This window comes from Bradysia coprophila, unplaced genomic scaffold (genome assembly GCF_014529535.1).
Source record: "Bradysia coprophila strain Holo2 unplaced genomic scaffold, BU_Bcop_v1 contig_110, whole genome shotgun sequence".
NCBI classification, from domain to species: Eukaryota; Metazoa; Arthropoda; class Insecta; order Diptera; family Sciaridae; genus Bradysia; species Bradysia coprophila.
Genome location: NW_023503387.1, coordinates 35,408 through 50,255, shown reverse-complemented (window position 1 = coordinate 50,255; position 14,848 = coordinate 35,408). Strand labels below are relative to the sequence as shown.

At 34.6% G+C, this 14,848-nt stretch overlaps 1 long non-coding RNA gene across 1 annotated transcript; it reads right to left on the bottom strand.

The window, feature by feature from the left end:
- Positions 1-3,626: 3,626 nt before the first annotated feature.
- On the bottom strand, positions 3,627-9,545 carry LOC119073026. Its single transcript, XR_005086975.1, has 3 exons — positions 9,536-9,545; positions 6,676-6,681; positions 3,627-3,680 (listed from the first exon to the last, which is right to left on the bottom strand). It is a non-coding gene; the product is annotated as an uncharacterized LOC119073026 (long non-coding RNA).
- Between the last annotated feature and the right edge of the window lie 5,303 nt (positions 9,546-14,848).

Here is a 14,848-nt window from a genome sequence, read left to right as displayed (position 1 = left end):
CTTCTTAATAGGACACATTCGGGAGTTTTTTGGATGAGATTTAAGCAGTAAACTCTTGTAAACATTTTGCGATATCGACTAGACTAACCCACAATTATGAAACATTTGCTCTAAGGGGCCGTTCATAAATTACGTAACGCTAGAGGGGGAGGGGGGGGTATGAGGCAAGCGTTACGGTTCTAACAAAATTGGGTCAAACTTGACCCTTTTAGCGTTACAGACCCGGGGGGGGGGTCTGAAAAATGTTGATTTTTGCGTTACGTAATTTATGAACGGCCCCTAATAGTTCTTACTTCCTGAAGGTAATGTCGCCAAGTTAGCACTTGCTTCTTTATTGGAAATCATTTCGCTCATTGCTTTAGTAATTTGTTTCAGAGAATCCCAGTTTCTACCAAACGATTCTGAACACAGAGGTCCATTTATATGCTCGAAGTCAAAGTTTATCTACAATTTTGTTCGACGTATTAAAAATTAATTTTCATGATGATACGAAAAAATTACCAGGTCATATGAAAAATTTGTTTTGGAAATCGGCCAGATATGCAAAGTTTTCTCTACATTTTCGTATGATATTTTCCGGAGAGCAGCTCGACGGTAGGAATATGACGTAGCCCAATGATGAGAGACCGTTTTAAAATCGGCATTTTTCCAGTCTTGGATGGTTTTGAAATAATTGATGCTATCTTTAATTTGGTCTGAAAAAGCTACGGACAGAAATATTACAGCAGATTGAAAAATTGAGTCTTTCTACGAAAATTACCATCTAAATCATCGGACGGCACCGCATCATCATTACTATCAACTTTTCGTTTTTTGGAGTTCTCTAAGCAGAAAAAAAAGATGTTTCTAAAGTTTTAGTCGGTCGTAAAGAGCTTTTTGAAATTGTATTATTACTGTTGCTCTTTTTTGCACTTAGTTTCTTTAACCGATTCTTGTACATGTCGTAGAACACGCCTGTCGGGCAGCGTCCCGGAATCTGGTTGAAATATGGAATCTAACAGAGGAAAACAGTAAAGTACATTCCTATGGTTCTAACGGAACATTATACTTTGCTCTCCGTCGTGAAGACAAAACACACTTCAGTGCTGATTTTACTGATAAAATCGTTCGAGACTCTGTCACCTTTTAACAGCTCTTCGCACATAATACGCATCAATTTGATTCTTGTATCATCGTCGAAGCAGTCATTTTCTTTGTAGTAGGATAGTATTTCGAGGCAAGCATCCGATTCCAACAACTCCTTTAGGTTGAAAGGATTGGCTGTGTTTATTGAGGAACCCTGAAAAAAAGTTTCATTACTCCCATTACTCGTTTGTCGGAAACAAGTAGCTGTAAACACGAGTTTTGACTGGCCGAACGAACACAGAGATCCGTTTTCATATAAATATTGATAAGGTTAGGTCTCTATGGATGAAATTTGACAGTAATTTTACAATTCGTATGGCCTTGGAACAGACCTATAAAACGGTAATTATTTATTGACAAATACATCTGTTGTTGTCTCGTTTTCGCTCATATGATAAAATAGGATATCGATGCATGAGAGGCAATCTCCGCAAGCCTCGATTGTCTGTCTCATGTATAGATAATCTTATAATACGAGAAATGTTAAATTATGTATATGGAAACAGAATGAAGTCCATTCTACCGCTGAAAAACAGTAAATTAAGCCAATTTTTGGACATATTTAGACGAGTAGGAAATTTTCTCTAACGAAAAGATCGTGAGTTTAAAAAAAACAATGTTTTTTTGGGAAAAATTCATATGTCGAGTTACCTTATTGGTACCGCTTCTTTTTTTTGCGGTTGAAATTTTCATCTCATTATGGAGTTCTGAACTTATTTCTTCTGGTACTGGCTCCTGAAATAGCAGAAATCATATGATAGTTAATTTAAATTCGTTGCTTGTTGGTTCCACATGTTTGCGTGATTTTTCTTACAGTGGCTAATAAGGCATTACGTATAAATTTTCAGATATTTTATTGACCTCCTTCAGCCAATAAATAATTGGTAACTTTTTACGATTACCCACTTGACTTGAGTAACCAAAACGTGATCCTGAGACCGCTCCCATGAGAACATTGAACGTGGGGACTTTGCCACGATTTTGAGTCATGCCCTAATCCCCCCTTCTCGTTCTCCTTGATAATATTCATAGCACACATAACTAAATGTCTTTACTTCACAATTTTCACTTCCTACATATTTTACGATTACCCACTTAATAAATTGTAGAAGTTCGATTGTACACATATCCAGTGCGAAACTGGCCATACTGAGCAATCGGGCCAAGCCCAATACGCTTGTCAAATCTGGTGCCTTTTGGTCTACTGCCCGACGCGCCTTTTAGTGGAAAAACCGTTCTTGCACATATCGAAATGTTATCGAACAATTGAAGACCAATTCTTCGAGTACGTTACGTGGGAAAGGAATCTGCTTGTTACAATATGGAAATATAGAATATCTTTTGTGTCATATACAACAGCCAACATTAGTTGCTAACAGTTTTGTATAGTTGTATAGTTTAGTCAAGAGGTCGCATTACCACGTAATGCACTCGAGGAATTGATCTGAATAAGTCGGAAAGAATGACCGTTATGAACATAAGTAAAAACCAAACTTTCCTTCGTCTAATCAATCGACTTCAATGTAAGAAAATTTAAGCAAACATGTGATTTGATTAACGTAGCACTTTACCTCCAAATTTTCGATTTCGATCTCATTGGTCTGTTGAACAGACATTTCAACATCCTCTAATGTTAGAGAATTCTGGTTAGACTGTGGAAGTTATAGAAGAAATAGTTTTCAAAATTTATATTGCATACAATTTGTACATTAAAAAATTCGATGTCCCAATATATTTAGATATTATTTAGTCAGACCACTGGTATACATGACTCTCTCAACTGTAGGTATATCGAGGATAATCGAGGGTATTCGAGTATATCGAATATATCGAGTTCGACAGAAGACAAATAAATTGTCCGGATATATGCAAAATGGCAAAGGCGAATACCAGTATTATTTTTATAGAAGAGTGAATATTCGACTTCATTCTCAGAGGAATGGTCACAACATAACACAGCCTAGCTGGCTGTATTGGAGACTAAACTTACAAGTTTTCAAATTTTTATTTTGACGAGTGAAGATGTAATGGTGCGAAGGGGAGGGTTATATTCCCACTCGTAAAAATAAAAATTTGGAGCCTCGAACGTAGTGTTTTACGTGCTTCTGGTCGGTAAATGCGAAAAATGTTCTCGATCACCTATGTATGAGGCGTGAGGCGGTATCGAGGGGGGACTCACTTCGGAGTCAGTAAATCACAGTAAATATAATAATAGTAATAAAAAATTGAATGTCGCTCTATATCATTTCTAAGCATCTCGCCCTAGAACGGAAAATAAAATTCATGTACTAATACCAATTGACGCAAATTGACAATCGCACTGAGGAAAAAGAGTTGAAAATATCACATGTAGCTGGTAATTTTGGCTCCAGGTAATCTACAATAGCTGCGACAGCTGTATTTTTTGTATGCGGCGCTACAGCTGTGGCAGCTATTGCTGATTACCTGGAGCCAAAATTATCAGCTACAGGTAAGATTTTCAACTCTTTTTCCTCAGTGCGGATGCATATTTCATTAAAGCGACATTGTTGACTTTGTTGATTTACCGTGATTTACTGCCTCATAGGTGATTGATACCGACGAAATTGTGTATTGAACTCATAATGTCCGACGACACCGATTGCGTCGCCGCTGTACCGATACATTTTCGGTTTTGGATTACATCAGTTTGTAACGCAGTTTTAATGTTTATAATTCGTTATTGCATATATTTAGTTACAAAATACATTCACTGAGCTGCCGTAATTTGGATAAAAAACAATTTCCATTGGAAATAACAAAAGAATTTCCAGTGATACTTCAGTTGTTTTATTGAAAATGGCTTTTCTTTCGAAAAATGGCAGTGAGTGAGATCTCAATGTGTGCAGAAATTTATCTATCTATTTCGATTTAGACTTGTGCTACACGCGCGGAATTTCGAAAACCGACACATTTTATGTTTCTGTGTTTTACTTGAGTTATAGATTTCTCCATATAAAAATACATGCAAAATTCACAAAAAACCAGTAAATCACAAAACAGAAAATATGTCGGTTTTCAAAATTCCGCGTGTGTAAAAACAAACACTTAACTCGCTTTAGGAAAAATAAGTATTTTACCCCCATATTTGTCATAAAATAAGCAACATTGCACAGAGGCGCACAGTGGTTTTTTTCCAAATAGTTGCGGCCTTTATTATTTGTCTTTACCTGGGTCTTTATTTTGGCGCTATAGTTCCTACAAAGTTCGTTATACCTCAGAAGGTTTAGAAAATATTTCATTTATAAACTTTTTGAGGTATAACGAACTTTGTAGGAACCATAGCGCCAAAATAAAGACCCAGGTAAAGACAAATAATAAAGGCCGCAACTATTTGGAAAAATACCACTGTGAGGCGGTGCGAGACGTGAGTAACAAGCGTTGAGTTGCATAAATCATACGCGTATCCATTCCAAATTATTTCGATAATTTCAACTTCAGAAACTTTCCCAGATTTCTAATTCCTAATTTTTTCCGAAACTCACAGATTTTCTTGAATTTTCCTCATCAGAGGTAAGAAGCGTATTGAGACGAAAACACACTTCAAACACTATAAAATTTACCTGGCCATGCTCGTGGTTTGATTTTTTAGTTTGAAGGATCGAGGTTCCATTGAAAGCCTAGTGTTTACAATTGTTAACAGCAAAAAGATAGGTCGAATTGTATGAAATTTACTTGACTATTTTCGAATGATGTTTGCAATTCCATTAATGTACCACAGGGACGCTCGAGGACAGACTTCCCACTTTGAAGCATCGAATTGCTCTTGATGGCCTGGTTTATACAATTGTTAACACCAAAAACGAAAGTTTGAATCGTATGAAATTTACTTGGCTGTTTTCGAATGATGTTTGTTTTTCGATGGACATATCGTTTGAGCCGTCATCTACTGATTTACCAAGACGGAGCTTTAAATATTTAGGCATTAATCAAATGTAACAAAAGAATTTCAACAAATTTACGTACTCTTGTTTTTTGTCAATTTAGGACTTCAAATTATTTTGATTTTATTTATTCATATATTGCAAAAAGCTAAACGAACTTAACGAACAGTAATCCTAAACAAAGTTCCATGAATTAAGCCACTCGTGGCAACAATAAGAATCATAAGTATTCATCAATATTTACTTAATTTCCGGAATTTAAGAATCTAAAAAATTTCGTGTCAGATTCCATATAGGCGGTCTCTTCAGATTTTTAGGAATAAGAAACATAAACCCCTCGTGTAACATAAACCGGTTACCAATGGTATTATCAATTTTTTTATTCATCGTGTGGTTACTTACTGTTCGGTCTTATATTTAATGAAGGAACACATACCATTGCAGTGGAAGTCAATTCCATAACCTGAGACAATAATGAGAATAGTTTCATTCTCTCATTGGATTGTCCGTTCGCTATAACATAATTTATGTTTTCCAAATCTTTCACGTTCATTTTCGAATCGTTTAACCAAATTGTAAATTGAATATGAGTGTTGTTGATTTTAGTGACAATATTTTTATGACAGACGATTTTCATTGCTAAAGCGAGTATATAAGTTAATAATGTGGAAAAGGAACGTATGATGGAAACAGACAAAGCACCTAGCAGGGTAATAGAGGTTTTTACACGTCAAATAGAGTAGTATTTTGATACCAATAATACCATTAGCAGCCACCATTAAAGCTACTAATGGTATTATTGGTATCAAAATACTACTCTATTTGACGTGTAAAAATCTCTATTACCCTGCTAGGTGCTTTGAAACAGAACTTCTTGTGTATTTACTGACCTCGGCGACAACTCTATCGGTAAATTAAAGGAGTATTGTGGTAGTGTGGTAGATTTATGTTTTTAAGAAAACACAATGTGAAAGACATAAACATATTTATTTTACAAATTCATTAAACAAAATAATCCGAATGCAGCGAAAATGGCTCGAGCCTTTCATGTAAATTTTCGTCGCCTGGAAGAAAGGCTTCACTGAAAGAAAAGATTTCTTTTAAGCACGACTTATTCAAAGCCATTAGATGCAAGTTTGGAATCGTAAAATGACTCATTTTCTCAACAATAAAAACTGACGGATTCGCTTTCGTTTGCTTCAAGCGTTCGCAAACTCACTCGAGCGTTTTAAGCAACTCGGTTAGGAGACTGTTATTCACGTCATAAGTGCGCTTCAGAATTTAGATGTTCGATGAATCGATGGATGAACCAATGAATTAAAAAATAAATTTCAACGTATGTATTCTAATATGAAAATAAAGCGAGTTGACCAAATACAAGGCTGCCTTTGATTTGGTTGTTGTGTGTTTCATTTTGAATTTGCAGCGGACTTATGGTGTGAATTTTGACTCGCCTTCGGCTCGGATATGCAACCTCTACACTTGTCAAAATGACAGTCTCCAAACCTTGTTGCTTAAAACACACTCTCGAGTTCGGCTCGTATTACAAGTTGATCCCTAATGTAATGAATTATTTCCTAGGCACCCAATGTACTAGGATACTAGGACTACCCTCGCAAATACCCTTGCAGCACTATTAAAATAATACCTAGAACTCTTCGTAATATTTAAACAAAACGGAATGTTCCGATTAAATTATGGAAATTAACCCTTAAAAAGCAAAAATTCTAATATAAAAACATCTCACATTGTTCTCAGAACCGTTTGCATCGAAAAAGGACTTTGTTATTAATTGAGTGTGTAATAACAGGATATTGATGTTGCACAAGGTATTCTTTGAAATTGACCACTTCCAAATGAAACGACACCGAACCTAATTATTAGAAATTATTAACACTAATAAAATTGAAAATTTATCTGTTTGATAAAACTAAGCGAAGATTCTTCTTAAAAACCACCAACTAAAACCGATTAGTGTGAGCAAACGTATCTCGGTCCCAAGGTCTTAAAATTGTCTTAAGATAATTATAATATCTATTAGGTTTTCTTTGCAGTTGGAGAATATGAAACTGGAATCATCGTTATTTACTCTACAAACTATATCCACATTACTGTACCTATACGCACGCTTAGCAATGTGAATATCTCATGTGATAATAAATAACGTTGATTCCTGAAACATGAAAATTTTATTGGATTTGTAAGTACAATACATGTTTTGACTTTCGGACACACGCAACCGACTACAGAATTCAGTTCAATTCTGATTTTGGAACGTTTTTTCAAAAGAATTTTTCGCTGTTAATTCTAGGAGTAGTGTTATGGCTATCATTTGACTTATAATCGTACATCTATGTTCTCACCTAGTTCAACCGAATGTGCAACGAAGCGGTCTTCATACGATATTTTTTCGTACACTTTACAAATGCCGTAGATCGAACTGATATTGTCTGGATCCATCACTACAATATCACCGATTTCGTATATTTTTGCCTTCTGTTTATCGGTAAAATCCGGCATCCATAATCCTGTTCCAAAGGCCATTCCATTTATCACTGCCTTGGATGTTACCTTGCATTCTCGTGCTGAAATCGTGTTTTTGTGGTTCGACGCGTTGATATTTCTGTAATACGACTAAACATCAAATAGTTAGGCTCCCAGTTTTTAAGATATGGTTAAAAATAAAATGGAAATAGATATTTTTCAAGGTAATGAGGCTAGCAGCTTTTTTAATTAATCGCTTATTAAAAACTAGGTCGGCGGTATTAAATATATACATGGATCATGACTTTGAATTACAAACAAGCTTGCAACAGTCCAATTTTGTAAAGGTTAAAACGGATTGCATCGTTTTGATAATGCTAATGAATTACCATCTCGAATACCTCCCCATAATGACACTGAGTTAAAATATCTTATGACCCGGAAAAAATAACCTTCTATTTACAGTCAAAGAATTCTAAAAAGTCACATTTACATTTCAAATGCATTACCAATGTAACGTAACCGTTGATAATGATGCTTCTTCATTAACACCGTAACCTTATTTGATATTTTGTGTGTTTAAGAGTTTACTGTAAAGCCTGCCTAAGTTGACCCATGTTTATGTTGCTCGCCTCTGTACCGCTTTTCTACCGTACAACGCACAAAAACCTTAGATAGGGGAAGGGGAATTTGTGGGAAAATTTCATATATTTTTTCTAACAAATTCGCCTCTAAGGTTTTTGTTCGCTTTACGGTAATTTTCTATTTGATTTTCGATTTTGTATGAATTTTGTATGTGATTAAATTACCTTATCTTTGATAGAACATATGTATAGTTTATTTGTAGTCAAAGTGTCTTTAAAACCTTCCGATGTAAGTGCACGAAAAGCATTTTGATATTGAACCTTCCTTGCTACGGAAACTGAAATGTTGAGCCGGTTGTTCGAATTTTTGGTGTACATTTTGAGTTCTCTGTGCTTAGCCTCTTTTCTGTAACCACGAATGTTAAAAAATTATCTAAATCAAAAATTTAAAAGGCTGTAAAGCGTAATTAAAAAAAGACGTCCGTTTTTAGGGATGAAGGGAGGATCAGGGAAAAGGTGACTTTAATATTATAAGTTATATTAAAAACACGGACAAATGAGGCAGAGACCCTGAAAAGTACGAAAAAAGGGCCGTCTTTTTTAATGACGCCTTAACAAATTTAAAATTCAATAAGCTTGACTGACAAATGTTCAAATGACACTGCCCACTTAAGACAATTTAGAATCCACACTTTTGCATTTCGACAGTCCCATCGATTTTATAGAGGATATTTAGTGTTTTTCATGCAGATTTCCTTCAATTCACTGATCGAGTTTCGTTTGTTAATAAAAGACAGAAAAAAAATCCAATTATTTTTCTCCTCCACGCATGGAAGCTTATTTGTCGAATACAGAATTCCGCAAAGTGTCACAAATTGATAGAATTTTTTAGACCAAATACCGACTATGTATAAATAGCCATCTATCGCATAGCGTCTAAAAGTTACAGGACTCCCACGCTTTAAAGTTCCTCATATTTTAGGAGTTTTGGGAGGTTTTTAGTCTTAGGTCTTAGGAGATTTTTAGGAACTTTCGTGATAAATTTATCATTGTATCGATCTCATTATACAGGAAATGTATCTATCAAGAAAAATTGTATTCTCACCCAAAGTTGCCAAAAAGCTCTCAATTTTGAATTTTGAACACAGGATATAAAAAAGACAAGAAAGTTGGATTGTCTGTTTTGAGATGTTTGTCTAGTCATACAAAAGTTTGAACTTTGATAAATTGTGACTAAGTCGATGTGTGATTGTGATAGCTAATTTGAAAGGTAATTCCGAATGGAATTCAGGACAGTAAAGCTGTTCACAATATATTCCGGTTTGATCGAGCTATCGCTAAAAATGAGTGAGACTCTTCCAAATTATTTTTCTAAGAACATTATGTCACAAAAATCATGTTTATTGGCAGTATCTGAATCCAGGATAAACCAACACTAACATTTACTGGATTTCCAAAAACAATTGCTTTATGTGATCCAAGTTTGAAATGCTGATCCTGATTTATGGAAGCTTATTGAGGATTTTTAAAATTGTAGGAATTTTAGGAGGTGTGGGAGGCCTGAAAATTTTTTACCTTTAATTACCTAATTGCGGGAAAAAACTTTGGATCAATTGTTTGTTTGCATGCAAACAACGCTCAGAATCGGCACTGTTCTTATTTCCAAAAAACCACAAAACACTTATTTCTTACTCATTTACATATTGGAGCACACATTTTTTAATTGAATTTAATTTAGTAAACTGTTTTACACCAAAATGATCCTTTATTTTTGGAAACAACAAATTTCGTGATTACAGAAATTCTATATTTTGGTCACTCAGTGAACGCGCTGAGTTAATAAATTGTCAAATTTCATCCATAGAGACATGACCTCATCGATATTTATATAAAAACAGGTCTCTGTGGATGATATAGTGTTCGTTCAGCCAGTCAAAATTTGTGTTTACAGTTATTTGGAACAAACCTATCGGCCGTGAAGAATATAACCAAAAAGTTAACTTTTTCTAATCGTATGTGCCATCGGCCGAGGCGGCGTGAGTTTTTAGAAGTCGGCAGCGGCGCGCAGATTCAGTAAAATGCCAGGGGCGTCGAGTGTTTCAAGTTAGAAGTATTTTGCCGTTTGAGTAGTTTTAGAAACAATAGTATCGTTAACACCATAGGCGCACACGTCTAACTTTGACAGGATTAACTGAGCGACAAAATTTAACTTCCGTAAATGAAATAAAATTATTGTACGCACTGTTGATTAATAGGTTTGTTCCAAGATGTCATTTCGAAACGTCAAACTTCATCCACAGAAGACAACTTTCGGGTTGAAGAAAATTGTAACGAAAAATTTACAAAGAAATTTGTTGACGTTTAGGCTGTGTTCACCTCTGTCGATGAAATCGCCGTTTTTCGGGTTGTCAAAGTTCGCGTTTACAGTTATTTGGAACAAACGTATAAAAATTAAAACTGGAAGAATGTCTCACTACGAAGCTGTTGTACTTTTCTTTAGTTTTCATTTTTATAGATCTCTTCCAAGTGCAGGTGCAAAGTGCAGTTTACTGTCAAACGTCATCCACAGAGCCATAGCCTCAACGCTTTTCCATACATTTTGTCAACAACATTGTTATGTTATGTTGTCTGTGGATGACGATAGACATTTCGATGCTGCATTTGGAAGGGACCTATTAATCAACTTTAATCCAAAGTTCTTAAAGAACAGGTTAAGACACTTTCGAGTTGATCACGAAGGCGGTAGAATCAAAATTTTATATGACGATTTCAACTTACAAAAAAAAAAATGGCTTTCAAGTTGACTTTTCAAACAATAGTCTAAATTGTCAAGATTTGTGTTTCACCCGCCTTCGTGTTTTCTTTCAGAACCTTGTTATAATCAACGAAATGTGTTGTTTCCAAAAATAAAGGATCATTTTGGTGTAAAATAGTGTTCTAAATTAAATTCAATAAAAAATTGTGGTCCGATATGTATAAATGTGTAATAAGTGTTTTGTAACGTTTCGCCTCCAAGTGCAGTGCCGGTTTTTAGCGTTTGTTTGCATGTAAACAAAAAATTGATCCAAAGATTTTTTCCCGCAGGTGATTAAAGGTGTGAATTTTGTTGATTCAACTACAAATAAGACGTGCAAATGGGAATATAAAAAAAAGTGATTACACAAATCCTGCAACTTTTTCATACAAATTTGAGTGCTTTTAGACGATTTGCAATAGATGGTTCTTTGGTAAGTATTCGGCTTTCTTAAATAAATTAAATAAACAGACAAAAACAATCAAAAATTACCACGCACAAATTTTGAAGTAATAACATCGATAATGTTCACATCATGTGAATCACATGTGTTATTTAATATCGTACCTTAACATTATATATTTTTAAGCTAAAGGCAATTCCCGACCCGAGTTTAAGCTTTTATACTCGAGTATAAAATTTAAAGTATAAAATTTTAACAGAACTGGCATATCGTTGAACGGCTCAGTAATTTGATAAAATTACCACTAAAGTATTGTCGGATCTTGATTTTATTTATGAAATCAGTAAAGCTGATGTCTCTGAAGCTAAAGACAGTGAGCTGGAAAAAATTACTCGCATTCGTTAATAGTTATTAACAATCGACACTGTGCTCTCATGTCATTGCACGGGAGCACGTGTTAGACGTTCAATGTTTTTAGTTGCCATTCGATAGCGCCACATATAAGTAGGTGAAGAATTTTTTCCAGCTCACGGTCTTTAGCTTCAGAGACATCAGCTTTACTGATTTCATAAATAAAATCAAGATCCGACAATACTTTGGTGGTAATTATTGTCAAATTATGTTATTCCAGTTCTGTCAAAATTTCATACTTTAAATTTTATACTCGAGTATTAAAACTTTAACTCGGGTTGGGAATTGCCTTAATGTGTCTCATATTTCTATCCTCAAAAACAGTAACACTTTTTAGTATCACGCATTTCAACAACTTGAATGTAAAATGTTAAGATACAACACTTGTAATAAGTAGGTAATTTCTTTCGATTTTCGTTAGTTATGCATAATGTCGCAAGCAGACCTTTTGTGCCAAATTATGAAACAGCTCTTACCTTATCGTTTGCACATATCTCATGGGCCCGAACCTTTCAATATTCGTTGGGTAATGAGTTAAATAATGAAAAACTGGTTTCAGTTCTTCGAACAGCTCCAGGTATTGCCCATTAACCAGCTTGACTACAGATCGCAAGTCTGCGAGGTCTACCGGCTCAAACCATGGTAGGTAGCCTGTATCCAGCAATTTCACGAAATTTTTTACGAATTCCCAATGATCCTGTTCTTCCTCTGGGATTAATTCTCCAATTAAAAATGTTATGTTTTGGCAGAAATTAAACATTTCAGCGGCGTTCATTTTAATTTTTTTCTTCTTTTGATTTCTTAAATTTTTTTCAGAGATACGTGGAGGTTTGTTTCCTGAATCGACGAATCCATAATTAAACGATTTGATCCTTTTGTTTAATTCATCAACCGTAAAATACTCTGAAAGAAGTGTTTTTTTTTTTTTGATAAATACACATAAGACACAATTTGAAAATGAATTTGCATAGAATAGTACATTTCGTACCTAGGACTTAAAGTCTTTTTTAGCGTGTGAGAAATTTTGGCGGATTATCGGAACTCGTTCCCGGCCTATTATTTGAGAATTAATTCCGAAAATTCCCGGGCATGGCTGTGAACGAAACAACACATCTGAAAACAAATCTTTGGTTGCCTCCGGGTTGTTCCATTATTTTTTTAGAACAATTCGTCCAAAGTTATTTATACTGTCATAGAAAAATGAAATTCAACAGTTTTTCTGTTTTGGGAGTTGTTGAGGCTTGTAAATAATTCCACCAAAAATTTGTTAAACAAATGGAAATCTAGATTTTTTTATTTTAGTATATCATTCTTGTTGCCAGCGCGTGACCAACCACTTCTTCCTTGCTACGATATAATTTAAAATCTGATTGTTTGGAATTTGTTAAGCTACAAGTGTTTTACCCCGAAATAAAGATTGAGAAATGAATGTAAAGACCGTAATTTGTTCACCAATTACCAAGATCATAAATTTTTTTTCGAAATTCTTTTGTCAGATAAGGACTCATACTTAAAGGGAAAATGCTTTTTTTGCAAGGAACATATTAAATAAAGATTTTACCAAAACTTCCACATTCTGGAGACAGTCAATTCGAAAAAGGTTTAATTAAAAAGTCCAATGATAGTTCTTTAATTTTGAGTTAAGTAAGTGACTACACTCAGAGACAGAGAAAGAAAGATGTACTTCTTGAGTCAGCTGTCAGCTGTCAATTCATCTATTGCGCACACACCAAATTCGAAATTTCAGACCCCCTTTCTCTTTCACGCCAAAATGTATGTAGAAAGTTTAAAAAATGTATGAAGCATACGATTTTGTCAAACCCGTTCAAGCAAATGTTGTTATTCTGTTAAACGATCTGATGAATAGGATCGCGGTTGTGGTTAAACTTTGAACTCCCAAACGGGCTATTCAATAATTTAATGGAAATTACACACTTCACTATTGAGTTGATCAGCACATATCGAGTACGCGCTGTGTGATAAATCAGTGTATACTGGCTCCGATTTTTCGTGCATCCCGGAGAAACCATTGCTTTCCCAAACAACCCTTTTTTATGAAGTACATGATTACATGTGTCTCAATGTTTATGAAAATATTTAAATTTATCTGAAAGCAACACATACCTTGATCAACAACAAAGTATCTAAGTACGCCTTTACAGCAGTAAGCCAACACTCCTTCCAAGAGGTCATGCGGTAGATCGTTGACTGTACCAAGTACTACATGGAAAAAGGGTACGGTGTTGAAAATTGACCATATTTTTACTCCTGTGAGGGTCATTTGATTCGTCAGAACATCTTCATTGTAATTTTCAACCGTTCTTCGAAGTGCAATGTCTTCCTCTGTTGCAGTTCTCATTTGATGCTTTCCCATTCGACAAAAGCGACAGTAACAATTTGCACTATGTGAATTAGGAAAGTCCAAACTTCTATTGCACTCTTTGTTATCTCCTGATATTTTATAGAATGTTAGTTTTAGTTTTAAAGAAAACAGCGCACTTTTATCATGAAACATTGAACTAGCCAATCTAGATGGAGTGCAAGCTCATATTATTTTTGTGTGTGAATCAATAACAATAATAATAACTTAATTATGAAACCATAAAATAGACAAAATACTACGATTCCATTAATACTGGTACAGAAACGTAAATGTAATTTCGTTTATCAGGTGACAAACTAGGTTTCCTTTGTTGTTTTATTAGTAATGAAGAACGAAAAAACAACCGCAACCTTCATTTTATAAAACGAAATAGAGTAAGCAACTACTCTTAAGTTTGAAAACATGATGATCCGTTCCTATCAGTTTAGGCTTGTTAGGTATGTTCGCTGAAAAAAATAATCGATACAATATCAATCGAATGTTTTATCAACAGTCAACTAATATTGACTAATAATCGAATTATCAGTCGATATTTATCGAATTATCAGTCGGCATTTACCGATTATTAGACGATATTTATCGATTATCGATAAAATATTCAAATGATATTGACTTTTTGAAAAATCGATAATCGATTAAGAAAAAAATCGATATTTTATCAATCTAATGAATTATCGAACATACCTAAGCCTTGCCCACAATAGTCAAGTTACAAGCTAAAAGTGCGTTAAAAAATTCGTAAATCTTCTTGTTACCTTCAAA